This window comes from Odocoileus virginianus, chromosome 3, assembly GCF_023699985.2.
Source record: "Odocoileus virginianus isolate 20LAN1187 ecotype Illinois chromosome 3, Ovbor_1.2, whole genome shotgun sequence".
NCBI lineage: Eukaryota > Metazoa > Chordata > Mammalia > Artiodactyla > Cervidae > Odocoileus > Odocoileus virginianus.
The window spans coordinates 86,747,465-86,762,287 of record NC_069676.1 but is presented as its reverse complement, the minus strand read 5'-3'; the positions used below and the strand labels follow the sequence as shown (position 1 = coordinate 86,762,287).

The 14,823-nt window shown below is 37.3% G+C and overlaps 1 long non-coding RNA gene across 1 annotated transcript in view; it reads left to right on the top strand.

Annotated features, from left to right (window-relative positions):
- LOC139034468 (uncharacterized) overlaps nucleotides 1–8,695 on the top strand; it is an 86,793-nt gene extending 78,098 nt beyond the window's left edge. The window contains exon 3 of the long non-coding RNA XR_011487003.1: nucleotides 8,218–8,695. This is a non-coding gene — a long non-coding RNA (uncharacterized lncRNA). The remainder of the gene's footprint in view (nucleotides 1–8,217) is intronic.
- Nucleotides 8,696–14,823: the final 6,128 nt, after the last annotated feature.

Genomic DNA, 14,823 nt, shown 5'->3' with positions numbered 1-14,823 from the left:
GCATTTTTCCTTAGCTGCAAATGTGAGAGATGAAATAGGTCTTTGAGTCTCTTTCAAGCTTAAATATTATACAATTATGATTGCAAACTGGAGCCCTAAGATTCTGTATTTATCAGAGAGAGGGCATCTTCAAATCCTGACAAAGAGATAGTCTCACAAGGTGTGGGGATGTGGGCAGTGCTATGTAAAACACAAAGCAAGATGATTGAACATGCAGATGATAGCACAGCTAAATGATCAGCTATCAAAGATATGATGGAGAAGATGATCTTAGAGGGTGTAGGGAAGAACCAGAAGATGTCATATTTAATATGGTCTAGATAGAGATGTCAGTGAAGATTTCCATTGGACAGGAATGAAAGAGAATGTAGATGTATCTGGTACCTAGATTCATGTCAGTAGATAAAACTGTTTAAAATTTTGATCTAAGTATCTTAAGTTGGAGTCACATGAAATTCCTTTACAGATGAGTTGTATGATGTGAACTTAAAGGAAATTCTGGAAAGGTAATTGAGTAGTGAAATGTAAACAACAACAATAAAAGCCTCCAAGCCCTTGGGTGATTGAGGGAATTATAGTATGTATTGAAGATAAAAAGAATACAAAAGAATAAGAGTTACTCTTGCTAATGTTGAAATGACTTGGCAAAAATCATTGTTTCATAAAGAGATTTTTATTAGTGACATACAATATGACACAGGGAAAAATTTAGGCAGGTTTTAATTAAACACTTCAACATGCAACTTAAAAATAGCACAACTAGAACGTTGCTTTTACTCTTTCCCAAACTGCTATTAGATTGATAGCAGGAGAAATTCTAACTATTCTATCATGGAACTGACCTATTTGTGACCAGAAATGGTCTTTACTTTGTGTTTAATAGAACGACTAGCTTTCCTGTCACATTATCTAGTCTACTTTCTTTCCTTTGTTGTATTTTTTTGAGCAAGATGGTGTTTGTGTATGAATTCATGTTAGATAGGATTAAATCAGAGGATGATTTAAAAATTGTTTTTGTTCAAAAGATGTGCATTAGCAGATGTCTTCAGTATGCAAATATTTTGAGATTTATCAAGATAAGATGGATTCCAGCACAAATGTACTTCTATCTGTAGAATATTATTAATAAAAATACAGTAATGTTATCTTAGATCCACTTTCCTTATCAAGACACTCAATTTCCTTTACTTCACTATAATGGCCCTGAGATACTTTCTTCAATACTAAGGTTAAGGTGAAGGATATAGATGTGACACTACACTATAATGCTGTAGGTTTAATAATCTGGATCAACTTCCACACTACTATTATCCATACGGGAAATTGCAAAGAAAGTAGAAATATGACTTTCATTAGATTTGTAAAATATACTGAAAGAAAACAGAATAGATTATCTATCACTTTGTTTACCATTCTGGACAAAGAAATGTGCCAATCATCCCACTATATATAGTTCCATATAAAACTGAATATTCCTAAGAAATTTACATCTACAGTATGTTGGACAATGGGAAAATTTGTTAAAGTGATCTATTGTTTTTAACTGGCTCTTCTCTTCCTACACTTATGGCATATTATAAATAGTCTCAAAGAGTCTAGTTACAATGTTTAGTTGTTTAGTTGCATGTCAAACAGAAGGTTAGTTTGACCCATATTAAAAAATAGTAGAAAAATAGAAAAGAAGACATTGGTGATATGCAGTGTTTAATTTGATTTTGGAGAAAATAATCAACTCTCCTTCTATAGGATAAAGCTGAAAATGGCAAAAGCTCACACAGATACACAGCATTGTATCATTCTCAGGTTAATAAAAACATTTATATGCAGGGTAGTGAACAAGAGGAAAGTTATGGAAAACATTTCTCACCCAAGGACAGTGTACCAGATGTGCTAAGACTTAGGGGAGCAATCAGAGGTGACCAAGTCTCTGTAGCAGGCCTTATTAAGTTAGATTGAGACCCAGCTCCTTCAACTTATTAAGCTGTCGAGGGCTTTGGTGATTAATACCAAAGGTCAGATACCAACCTTCAGAATGTCCCTGCAATGAAATTTTCTTATAGGCAATAGACCCTCATGGAGATACTTCTCTTAATACATGGATTTGTAAAAGTTAAATATTTGAACTGGATTTACCCAGAGCTTGAGGGAATTTTAGTAGATGATTCTTCTTCAAGATGTAACATACCAGGTCCAAAGCTTTAACCATCTCAAGAAATATCCTTAAAGGTAATTTTGCAGTCATCAGAACTGAGAACTGAGGAAGGATTTCATGGGACCTTCACATGTTCAGTTAGATCCTAGAAGACAAGTAAGAATCGTAGTTATAGACAGAGATGTTTTAAAATCTTACAATGAATATATAGAATTTAAAATTAAGTTAGCATTTATTGATGGTTTAATGCTGCCCAAAGTCATATGTGACATATTAGTAAAGAATTTGCCTGCCAATCCAAGAGATGTAAGAGATGGGATTTGATCTCTGGGTTGGAAGATCCCTTGGAGTAAGAAATGGCAACCCGCTCCATTATTCTTGCCTGGAAAATTCAATGGACAGAGGAGCTTGGTGAGTTACAGTCCATGGGTTGGGAAAGAGTCCAGCATGACTGAATGACTGAGCACATACACACACTCATAAGTCATATCCTAGGCTTTAAATATGGTTAGAGTTTAGATAATTTTTCTTTGTCCTGGGCCCTTCCTCTCTTTTTCCAAATGTATCTCTGCATTATATGCAGATAAACCAACTCTGAATACAGTCATCTGTAACAGAGGTGTCAGGTATTCAAGATGTTAAACTTTACCCTTCCTGTTGTGTTGGAGTTTAAGCAAAAGTCTCAATTCGATAAGCACCAAAACCCTTCATCAGGAAGCAAACTGCTGTAGTCTCTCTGCAGCATTTGCCGGACCGGTTCTACAAGCTGTAGTCTATTGCTTGGCTCATCAATTTTCCTGATGATGACTCATGGTATTACCAATGATGGTATAACTAGCTGAGCACATCAGAAATTCCAAATTCAATGTAGTTTATTCCACAAGCTCCAAATCTTACTTTAAAACTATACTTCGATATGAACAATACAATTTTCATGAAGGTGAAGGATTTAATAGATAAAACTATGGATTCACTATTGTTTCTTAAAATATTTTTGAACACTTTTGTATCTTTTCTATTCAAAAAAGAAAAGTTTTTTTTTTTTTTTACTGGTATAATCTATACTTTTTCAGTGAGATTTTGCATATTAAGATATTTGATTCATATACTATTTCCTACAAATCTTAGTTTCCTGTCTTTCTAATATGCTTAACATAAAGAATAGTCTAGAGTTTTGGAATACTAATACTTGAATGTAAATTCTTACAGCTTGTGCATGTGAGAAGACTACATAGATGACAATGCCCGTGTCTTTGCAGAGACATAAATCTCAGGTCATTTTTCAGATTTCTACATGTTCTTTCTTGATCAACATGCTGACTTCTCTGCACTGTTTTCTCCTCTACTTTCTGACTTCGTTCAAAATCCTGCAAGTTTGAAGAGCTGGCTCTCTGAGAGGGGAATCTCGACCAGTGGGAAAAGAAAGGAGTCAGGTACATCAGTTCCTTCTGTTTTCTTTCTCTTCCCCATGGACTCTTCAAGACTCATTTCCTTTTTGCAAAATTTACAGTTCTGAGTGGGCTTCCCTGGTGACTCAGAGGTAAAGAATTTGCCTGCATGTGCAGGAGATGTAGGAAACGCAGGTTCAATCCCTGGGTTGGGAAGATCCCCTGGAGGAGGGTATGGCAATCCACTCCAGTATTCTTCCCTGGGAAATGCAGTGAACAGAGGAGGCTGGCAGGCTTTAGTCTGTGGGATTGCAAAGAATTGGCCACAACTTAATGACTAAACAACAACAGCAACAGTTCTGAGTGCCAGGTGAGGCAAGGACAGGGCAACCCATCATGTGTCTTTATGGCTCCTTGTTAAGCAGAAGCTTTGCAATACATCTTAGCACATACTTTTCACCTTTCTTAGCTTTGTTTCACTTTTTTTTCTCACCTTCACCATCAGGGTTAGCACCTCTGTTAACACCTTAACCCTTGCCCCATTCTCTGCTTCCTAGAAGAATCAGTTAAGACACTGCATTTGGGGTGAATTGTTTCAGTGTGTGTAGACTTGGGCAATCAGCATTCTGGGAAAAAGCTTTGGTAATAAATCTGCCCTTGCTACTGTTTTGATAAACTATATATACATATGGATCTGCAGTTTAGGAAATTATTGGAAATTATTTCTTCACAGACCTAAAATTGTAATAGGAAAGATGACTGTCAAAGTCAAGTATAATGTTGTAGTGGTAATCCCCAAAACTCTGTCAAAGAGTTACCTCTGTCTGGTCCAAAGAAAAGTTCCTGGCTTCAATTCTTGGGATTTAAGATTGTGTAGCACAGTCCAGATTGCATCCTCATTGTTTCTGACCCAGTGGATGATCTTACATATATTATCTGAGACTTAGTTAGCAACCCAAGCCTTGGGTGATTAGAAGTGGGTTTAATCTGGATTCTACTAGACTGGGCTAAGTTATGTTTGAACATCTTGGCATTCATCTCAGCAGCTGTCATAGACGGACTTGAGAGGAACATGGTGACTCAAGTGTGGCTATGTAGAGTGAAGTGAATGTGGTGAGAACTTGGCTTTTTATACTGAATTCAGAAATGAAAATGGACATTGACAGTAAGATTTGGAAGAAAGTCTATAATTTGGTTGATGAAAGTGCCTATGAGGTGTTAGAACAGAAAGAATACATAAGCTTTACTGATGTTATGTGCTGCTTAGTTAATCGAATCCATGTTTAAAACAACATCCATGTTCATCTACTATCAATAATAGTGAAAATAGATTACATTGAGAATAAATTCTTCTGAGCCTTTCTTGTTCTCTGAGCTCAAGGATTCAGTTCAGTCTCTCAGTCGTGTCCAACTCTTTGCCACCCCATGGACTGCAGCTCGCCAGGCCTCCCTGTCCATCACCAACTCCCAGACTTTGCTCAAACTCATGTCCATCGAGTCGGTGATGCCATCCAACCATCTCGTCCTCTGTTGTCCCCTTCTCCTCCTGCTTTCAATCTCTCCCAGCATCGGGGTATTTTCCAATGAGTCAGTACTTTGCATCAGGTGGCCAAAGTATTGGAACTTTAGCCTCAGCATTAGTCCTTTCAAAGAATATTCAACTGATTTCCTTTAGGATTGACTGGTTTGATCTCATTGCAGAACAAGACTCTCTCAAGAGTCTTTTCCAACACCACAGTTCAAAAGTATCAATTCTTCTGTGCTCAGCTTTCTTTATGGTCCAACTCTCACATCCATACATGACTACTGGAAGAACCATAGCTCTGACGATATGCACTTTTAGCATCAAAGTAGTGTTTCTGCTTTTTTCTCCGCTCAAGGATTACCTTTTATTATTATCAAGAATCTGAGAGTAAATACAATTTGATATCCAGGAATATCTATAAACAACTATGATATCTGGTTCTATGCTGAGGAAATGTAACATCTCTAATGTGACTGAACATTCAGCATCTATCCATATAGATGGACATAGTTTACTGTTTCACGCTGAAGCAAGAATTTGGGCCTATAGTAACCAAGGACATGAATAAAATACTTGTATTTTAATCTATGAAAGAATTAAATCAACTACCCAATGTGCAAAGAAACAGTATAAAAATTATATAGTTTAACCTAAAACTAAACAGAAATAAGTATGATGATGAATTTTCTCCAATGAAACAATTAGATTACACATATCAGACAGCATTCCCATTCATAATATATCCTTATAGTCTTAACAGCTAAGTTCTGGTTTATTTTTTAAATAAATCAATTGGCAATTAAAAATAACTATTATTAACTTTAAAAATTATAAAATTAATTTTCACTGTAGATATTATAATTTTCACTGTAGATCTTATAAGTATAAAGAAAAACAGATTAAAGAAAACAATTTGCAGCATCCAGGGAGGGTCATTGCTAAGTTGAGTATGTTTGTGCCCCTATATATTTTACATATATTTATACAAATACATACTTCCAAATTAAGATAATACTACGTAGGCAGTATTCTTTTTGTCATCAATTTTCTGTATATTTCTTCAAATCTTTTCAAATTTTTTTAAAACACAATTTTTAGTGGTTTCATATCATTATTCTATATGGATGAAGCATACCTTACTTATTAGTCCATTGGTGGATATTTAGGTGATTGTGTTCACTTTACTATTGATACTAGAGAGAACTCTGTACTGAGGATACATATACATGTTCTTTTTTTGTGACTCTCCTAGTCCTTCCTAAGAAGTAGAATTATTGGGTCAAAGAGCATACACAATTAAAATTCTTTCAATACTTATTCAGTTCAGTTCAGTTCAGTCGCTCAGTCATGTAGGACTCTTTGCAACCCCATGAACTGCAGCACACCAGGCCTCCCTGTCCATCACCAACTTCCAGAGTTTACCCAAACTCATGTCCATTGAGTCGGTGATGCCATCCAACAATCTCACCCTCTGTCATCCCCTCTCCTCCCACCCTCAATCTTTCCCTGCATCAGGGTCTTTTCAAAAGAGTCAGCTCTTCACATCAGGTGGCCAAAGTATTGGAGTTTCAGCCTCAACATCAGTCCTTCCAATGAGCACCCAGGACTGATCTCCTCTAGGATGGACTGGTTGGATCTCCTTGCAGTCCGAGGGATGCTCAAGAGTCTTCTCCAACACCACAGTTCAAAAGCATCAGTTCTTTGGCACTCAGCTTTCTTTATAGTCCAACTCTCACATCCATACATGACTACTGGAAAAACCATAGCCTTGACTAGACGGACCTTCGTTGACAAAGTAATGTCTCTGCTTTTTAATATGCTGTCTAGGTTGGTCATAACTTTTCTTTCAAGGAGTAAGCATCTTTTAATTTCATGGCTGCAATCACCATTTGCAGTGATTTTGGAGCCCCCCCCCCCAAAAAAAAAGTCAGCCACTGTTTCCACTGTTTCCCCATCTATTTGCCATGAAGTGATGGGACCAGATGCCGTGATCTTAGTTTTCTGAATGTTGAGCTTTAAGCCAACTTTTTCACTCTCCTCTTTCACTTTCATCAAGAGGCTCTTTAGTTCATCTTCACTTTCTGCCATAAGGGTGGTGTCATCTGCATATCTGAGGTTATTGATATTTCTCCTGGCAATCTTGATTCCAACTTATGCTTCATTCAGCCCAGTGAATACTTATTACCAAACTTAAAAAATTGGAGGTCAAAATGCTATCCTATATATTTCTATTTATGTTTTTGACTATTCAGTGAAGTTTAATTTTGTATTATCAGTTTGTATATATTATTTACATCTTAATCTTTCACTATTTATTTCTATAGCAAGATTTTGTGCATTGAGTTATGAGATCTCTTTACATATTAAGGATTCTTAAAATGGGTATCCCAGACATAGGTAAAGATGAAAAACAACTTACTTTCACAAACTTATTTTAGAATTATAAGACAATAAGAATTCTAAGAAAATAAATAAACAAAGAAACAAATATCTGTTTGTTTTATCAAAGATATTTCTTTGCATCTGACCTTTTAGACAGTAATAAGGATAGTGGAGTAGAGAGACGCCTTAGCTAATGTGATCAGAGCATGATGGGGTTCTCCAGTTTCCCAAATCTTTAAGCACATATCGTTCTATAGTTTTTCTTACTTAGTCTTGTCCACTTCTTGTCAAATTTTCTCCTTTGTATTTTACATTTTTGTTGTTATAATGCAAAAGTGATCTCATCCATAATGTTTCCTAACTGACTGTAGCAGGTTACTAAGCCATTTTAATTATTATGTCTATGAGTTGAGCTATGGTGTCAGTGTTAGCATCAAAGTGAGCTAATTACTACAGATGCTACTCAAAACTTCCTGGGATTGAGCCCCCTAGGATTCTCTTCCTCTAACTACCTGAGCTCACATTCAGTATATAAGTATCAGAGTTAGAATATTTGATGATGACCAAAAATTTAGCCTTTTAAAAAATATTTACATCTCTTGGTAGCTTGTCTTTATATTATGAAATTTGCCATTTATTAAACACCTTAATTTGTGTGTATTGCATCTAATCAAGATTAAGAAACTTTAAAAAAAAGTATTTATACATTCTGAAAGCCCACTTAATATTTCTCAAGTTGTATTACAATTTTTGAACTTATTTTCTTACAGATTTTCATTTGAAGAAGAAGAGAAAGCTGATTATTATGACCGGATAATGTTGAACGAGACTGGGATGCTCTCTCTGTTTCCTGACTCCACACTTGACCAGGAACATTGTGAATGAATGCATGAAGGGGGTTGAGTGACTGTTCTGGTGGGAACAATTCTCAGCAATGATCTATCTTCCTATCTTGCTTAGTTTGACCTGTGTATTTCCATGGCACTAATTACCAAGTGGAAGTCCTGACAGATTACGTTAGTCCAGGGGGAATATAATAGTCAAGGAGAAGCTTTCTCATATGATTCTCCTAAAAGGTCTGCCAAGGGTTTGTCTGCAGGTAAAATTTTGGGAACTTTTTTCTCCTAGGTATTCAAACTCTCAGCTACAAGTTTACATGGATATTACTCACTGATATCGCTTCATGTAATTATTGTTTCCTACTAAATTTGAAGACTTTGACTGCTTTGTGTTTTGGGATCAATCCTATAGGCTTGTTACATTTTTCTACGGGCTTCACTGAACAAAATTTTAATTTATGAAGGCAAAAGAATATTATACCATTAATTTCTTCTTTCCTTATACACAGAGATACCAGTTCAGGGTGGGAATGAATGCTTGCCTTCCAATAACCATCCCCAAATCATCACTACATCCTCCCCTACTCTGCCCTACACTTATATAAATATCACTTCCTTCTATATGTTCCCATATCAGCTCACACTTGATTTTCATTGTGTTCCCATATCAGCTCACACTTGACTTTCATTGGCGACTTTCACCATTACTTAAAATTATTTATTTATTGATATCTGACTTTTCTTTCCTGGATTATAACTCCACAAAGTAGGAAACTGGCCTTATTTTTCTTTGCATCTTCTTCAAACTTCTGGAAGGATAGGCATATAGTAATTGCCTATTGAATGAACCAATAATCCATTGGATGATCATTTCATTTTGTTCTCACATTACTTTTGAAGTTGATCAACACCAGTGTCTGCCAAATGCTTTTGTAAACTGTCTTAATTCTATATCGAGTTACTAAAACTTCAACAATATTTAGTTAAAAAATAAAATTGGTGTTTTCCGTCTGTGTCTCTTCAAGTTACAGAGTAAATTCATGCTTTGTTTGATGAGTAAGTGTATTTAGACATTTATCTGGCACACTTGAATAACCTCTGAGATCTATCATCTCAGAAGATCATCTTCTGAGATGATAGATCAGTGTACTGTTTTTAAAGTAATAATATAGCATGTGGAATTTAGTCTGACAGTTCTAGCAGCAGCAACAGCTAACACTTATATAGCATTTTACATGCCAGGCTAGTAGCTAACTTAAAAGCACTTGCCAGGCATGATTTAAGAATTTACATGTATTATTTGTTTATCCCTCTTGATAGTAGTATGGGGCTGATTTTGAAATTGAAAAGTATTCCCATTTTACATATAATAAAACTGAAGCAGGGAGACGTTAAATGAAGTGACCGAGATTATGTAGCTGGTAAGTGGTAGAGTTAATATTAGAACCTAGACCCTCTGGCTCCACAGACTGTGACCCTGACTGCTATACCAAAGACTTGATTTCAGATTATATTTAGAACATGACTCTGAGGATGAAAAAATATTAAGTGGTGAAGACAGAATTACACAAATGTAAGCTACCCTGAATTCAATAACACCGACATTAGAAAGAATTTTATTGACGGCAATAAATTCCTAGATTCTGAATCATATGCTCACATCCTAAACAAAAATCTTGAAGACGAAAAAGTGGCACACAGAATGCCCACTGCAGTTTGTAATGGCCAAACTTAATTCCTAATCTATGAACAAACAGGGTTCTTTTTGTAAAAGTGGTGTTTTTTTTTTTTTCAGCCAAGTTTAATTAATTAGTGCTAGTGAAGAAAGCCTGTCCACCTGGGTTTTCACTCTTCACACCCCTATATCTTTCTGAATCTTGGCTAAGCAAAAGGGATACCTGAGGCTGCCAACCCATCCCTCGCACCTCTCAGCTTTTCCCCCGCCATCTGTCTGACAACACGGCCACCTCTCACCCAAGATCCTCCCCCTTCAGCTCTCAGACGACCTCATCAGCATGGGTTTCTTTCAAAGCCTCTTCCATTTCTGATTTCATCAGGCCAAAAAATGACTTTCCAAAGCATTTAAAGACACAAATTAGAACATAAAATAATGTTCACACCATCTTGGAAATGATAAAGAATGAAACAAAGTAGGAATTATTTTAAAGTGCTATGGGAGGAGCCTTCTTATCTGTCACTGTGTTCACCAGAAACGCACCCTCACTCTGGAATTGTCTAAAAAACACATTGCTACTCTTGAAGGGATACCTTCAGATATTACCAGATAGCAAACAAATAAATATCACAGAATATTCCTCCAAGGTTTCAGAGTCAGTAGGTTGCAGAGATGGGATTTGATATTTTTCCATTCTGACTCCAAATCTCAAACTTCTTTTGTAAAACCATGATTCAAAAAATAAAAAAAGGATGAATTTTAAAGAGGGACTAGAGAAGCAGCTTCCCTGGTGGCTCAGATATTAAAGAATCTGCCTGCAATGTGGGAGACCAGGGTTCGAACCCTCAGTTGGGAAGATACCCTGGAGAAGGGAATGGTTACCCACTCCAGTATTCTTTGCCTGGAGAATCCCATGGTCAGAGGAGCCTGGTGGTCTACAGTCCATGGGGTCACAAAGAGCCAGATGCAACTGGGTGCATGTCACTTACTCACTCAGGTAAGCAGCAAGGGCTGATGCCAAGAGAGGGCAGGTCTGGCTGGAAGGTTCTGGAAGTCAGCGAGTAACCAAAAATCTAAGAGTCTCTGAATGTTGAGAATTGGGTGAAGAATAAAAGGTTCCTGAAATTTCAAGAATGCTCTCTCCTTTGCAATATTCATGAAAGCATGATGTCGATGGCAGGTTACATCAAGCGACTAGAAAAGGGTTCAGAGTGAATGCTGGAGTGAGCAAACCCCAGCTTTATAGATTTATTTGCCATGTTTATTTTCACTAGAGTCCAAACTTTTAGATTTATCTCCCAACTTTTAAGGGTATTGTTTAAAAGGTATTACATACCACCAGATGAAACGTGAAGAGAGTGGCAATAGAAACAGAGGAGTGACTGAGATATTAGTGACGTTGAATCCATATGACTTAGCATCTATTTGAATTTGAGGAAAAGAGGGGAAATTATAATCAGAGAGGCCCAGAACTGTGAAACTGGATGATCTGAAAAGGGTGTTGTGTTCATTGTGTTCATTCTGAGGTGGAATTGATCAGAAGGGAGTTTTGATCAGAGGTGAGACAAAGTTTGTAAGGTAGATCAACATATATATTTGCTTAGAAGTGATAGTTAAAGCCAGGCCACTACAGGGAGTTTTTCAGGGAAAAAAATAGATTAGGACAGGGGATGAAGGATAGAAACTCTGGAAGCTTCTGTGTAGGGAGCAGAATGAGAACTGACATTCCAGAATGAAGTTCTAGAAAGAGCTGTGGGAGGGGCCCGCCTTGCAGAAGGCACTGGCGGAGAGCTATGATGAAGTTAAAGTACGGTTAAAGATGAGGATGGAAGAAAATAATCTTAGATCTGGCAGATTATTGTCACACCTCTGAGAGATTGAGTCACTAGATCAATTGTGCAAACGGGGAAAGAAAAAGTGAAAAGAGGGAGAGTCCTCTTCTGAGATCTTTGAGAAAATCAGCAGGAAAAGGGAGCAAGAAGGCAGGGTAGGAGTGTGATGCAAACAGAAATGTTTTCATGTGTGTGGTCCTACAGCCTGAGGGGGAAGGATCCAGGGAAGACAGGGAAGGGGAGAGAGAGAAGATGTGTGTGAGAAGAGAAAAGGTATGTGGTTACTGGGACAAACTCTCAGAAGATGCAGAAGGAAAGGAATGAGGTAATAACTGAACGAGCCCTGAAATTAGTCCTCCTGTGATGGGAGGGAGAGAGAGAGGAGAAGCTGGAAGGAGGAACTCAGGGTTTTGGAGAGAAACAGGGAAGGCGTTGAGGAAGTTCATGGCCACTAATCTTGATCTCTCACTCAAGCTGAAGGTGAGACGGCAGATTACAATGTGGGAGCTGGGACTCAGCTGTTAATGGAATGAAACAACTTTATGCAAAAGCAGTCAATTTAGAGACAAAGCACTGATTAGTTCATAGTGAGGGGCTGATTTCTGCTGAGTTCATGCTGACCAGCCGTTTTGTTGCAGAGCTCTCCCTAGAACAACTTGAGAGTTCAAGAGCAGAAAAACTGGCCTTTGGGTTAGCATATCCCTTGTTTCCTAATGTTGCTCTGAACTTCTTTTCAGTACCTTAAAAAACTCAGCATGCCGGTTTTTAAATCTTTATTGCCCTTACCTACCAACTTCAGGGCCCTTATCTGCTTCTGTGATTTCAATACTTGGGTCATCATCTTTCTCTCTTATCTCTTGACATCATCCTCTCATTGTCTCTCTAGCCACGTTAATAACATCATTTCAGAGTCCCTTGACCTCCTCAGCTCTAATTAACTATATCTTATTCCACCTAAGCAACCCATGAACACACCTACATTTCACACACTATAGTCATTTTTCATAGCTTCTTTCCCACTGTCATCTTGAGCTGTGGCTTCAGATTTAAGAATGTAAATTAGGGAATAAAAATATACTTTAATATGAAGTTACAATGGCATATATTTTAAGCTGAAACAATAATTATTATTCTGCAAAACAGATTCTCTTGCATCCAAAATTCTACTATGTTCTTTTTCTCTAAAGGAAATTATGTAAGAAAGCTGATTAATGAATATAAATGAATGCATCCAGCTATTTTTGTGGCTCAATCAGAAGGACTTGGGCCTCAGAATGCATCTATATCTTAAAATGACCCCTTGAGTTTTAGTATGAAATTATATAGACCATTAAATATTGGTTACCATTTAGTGAATATACATCTGGCATTGGTATTAGACATACATTCTGTCAACTCCTCACACAATTTTAGAAGTCCCAAGTCATCTAACTAATTATTCCATAATTACTATTTAAACTGGGGTCCTACTCTAAAACCTAGGATTTATCCCATAGTTTTCATATATGTACCATTCCTCATGTTTCTTTGAAAGTGCATTTAAAAAGCAAAGCAAATATTTCTAGAATTTTACTGATCTTTGAGAATTTAAAGTTTTTATGTATCAAATGGTATAGAATTTTTTTTTTTACCAGAAATATAGGATATGTAGTTGTTTAGCTAAAATTCCAACACTGCTACTTACCAGTTATGAAATCTTGGGAGTCAAAGTCGAAGCTTTGCTAAGTCTCAGTTTCTTCACTTATAAAAATAGGAAAAAAATTAAAATCACACATATAACATCAAATTGTTGTTAAAATAATTAGGTAATATAAACAAAGTGCTCAGCACATCTGTTAACAGAGTAACTACTCAATATGTACCAGGTAATAATATTATTACTAGTATAACTACTTTTGTATCCTGCTAGTATTTTTTGCAAAGATTTGTTACGTATTTCTGAACACTAGTTAATTTTAAAGGCCCTGAGCATAGCCCACTGAGATGACATCCCTGATGAGAATATGTTTAATAAAATATGTGCTCAGTCATTCAGTCACGTCTGACTCTGCAGCCCCATGGATTGTAACCTACCAGGCTCCACTGTCTGTGAAATTTTCCAGGCAAGAATACTGGAGGGGTTTGCCATGCCCTTTTCCAGGGAATCTTCCTGACCCAGGGATCCAACCCATGCCTCTTGTGTCTCCTACATTGGCAGGTGGGTTCTTCACCACTAACACCACCTGGGAAGCCCAGTTTAATAAAATATTTTATTGGTGCATCAGTTATCACAAGGGGAAGCTACTTCTTTGATAGCATAGATTCTATTTTCCTTAAGTTAGAGAAAATTCCCAACGTCTTTTTCCTTCTGGCTAGTTGGCAGAAAGGGGAAAGAAAAAACTCTGAAATTCGGATATTAAAGTCACACAGCTCCAGTTCCCATTCTGGATGTTTCCTCAATGAACTGGTTTGCAGGGCCATGGGAGGTTGGCTGCTTCCACACTCACACATGTGGCCCACCATGAGTGTTGCTATTCTCCCCCCACCTCATAATGTGTCCCCAAGGTGGGGGGGCTCTGTTAGCATCCAAGCTGTCAGCCTTCATGTTGGCACTGGTGGATTTCAGCAGCATTGCTTCTGATCATGTGTTTGTTAGGGAAGCCATTTGCTAATAACTGATGAAGTATCACCAACATTAAGCTTCTTGAAAATGAGCTTGCTTTGCTAATGCGAGGGCTGTGGAACCTCTGGGATTAGGGCGCATCGTAATGACAAAGTTTGGTTCCAGACCACCTATCCGTGACAAAGGGCTGGGAGACTGAGACATCCCTGAGCTGCATTCTGCACAGGAAAAGAAGATGGGAAGGGATGTGCCTCCTTCTGATTCAGTGACAGTTCGCCCCCGAAGGGGCTCATCGCCTGGGGATTTTTTTTTTTTTTTTGCAGTGAGTGTTTTGTTTGTCTCATATTATCTCCAGATTAAAGCTAAACCCCTTAACTAAGGGGTAGAGTTGATCAGGAAGGTTAAAACCAGTGTAAAGTGAAGAAGTG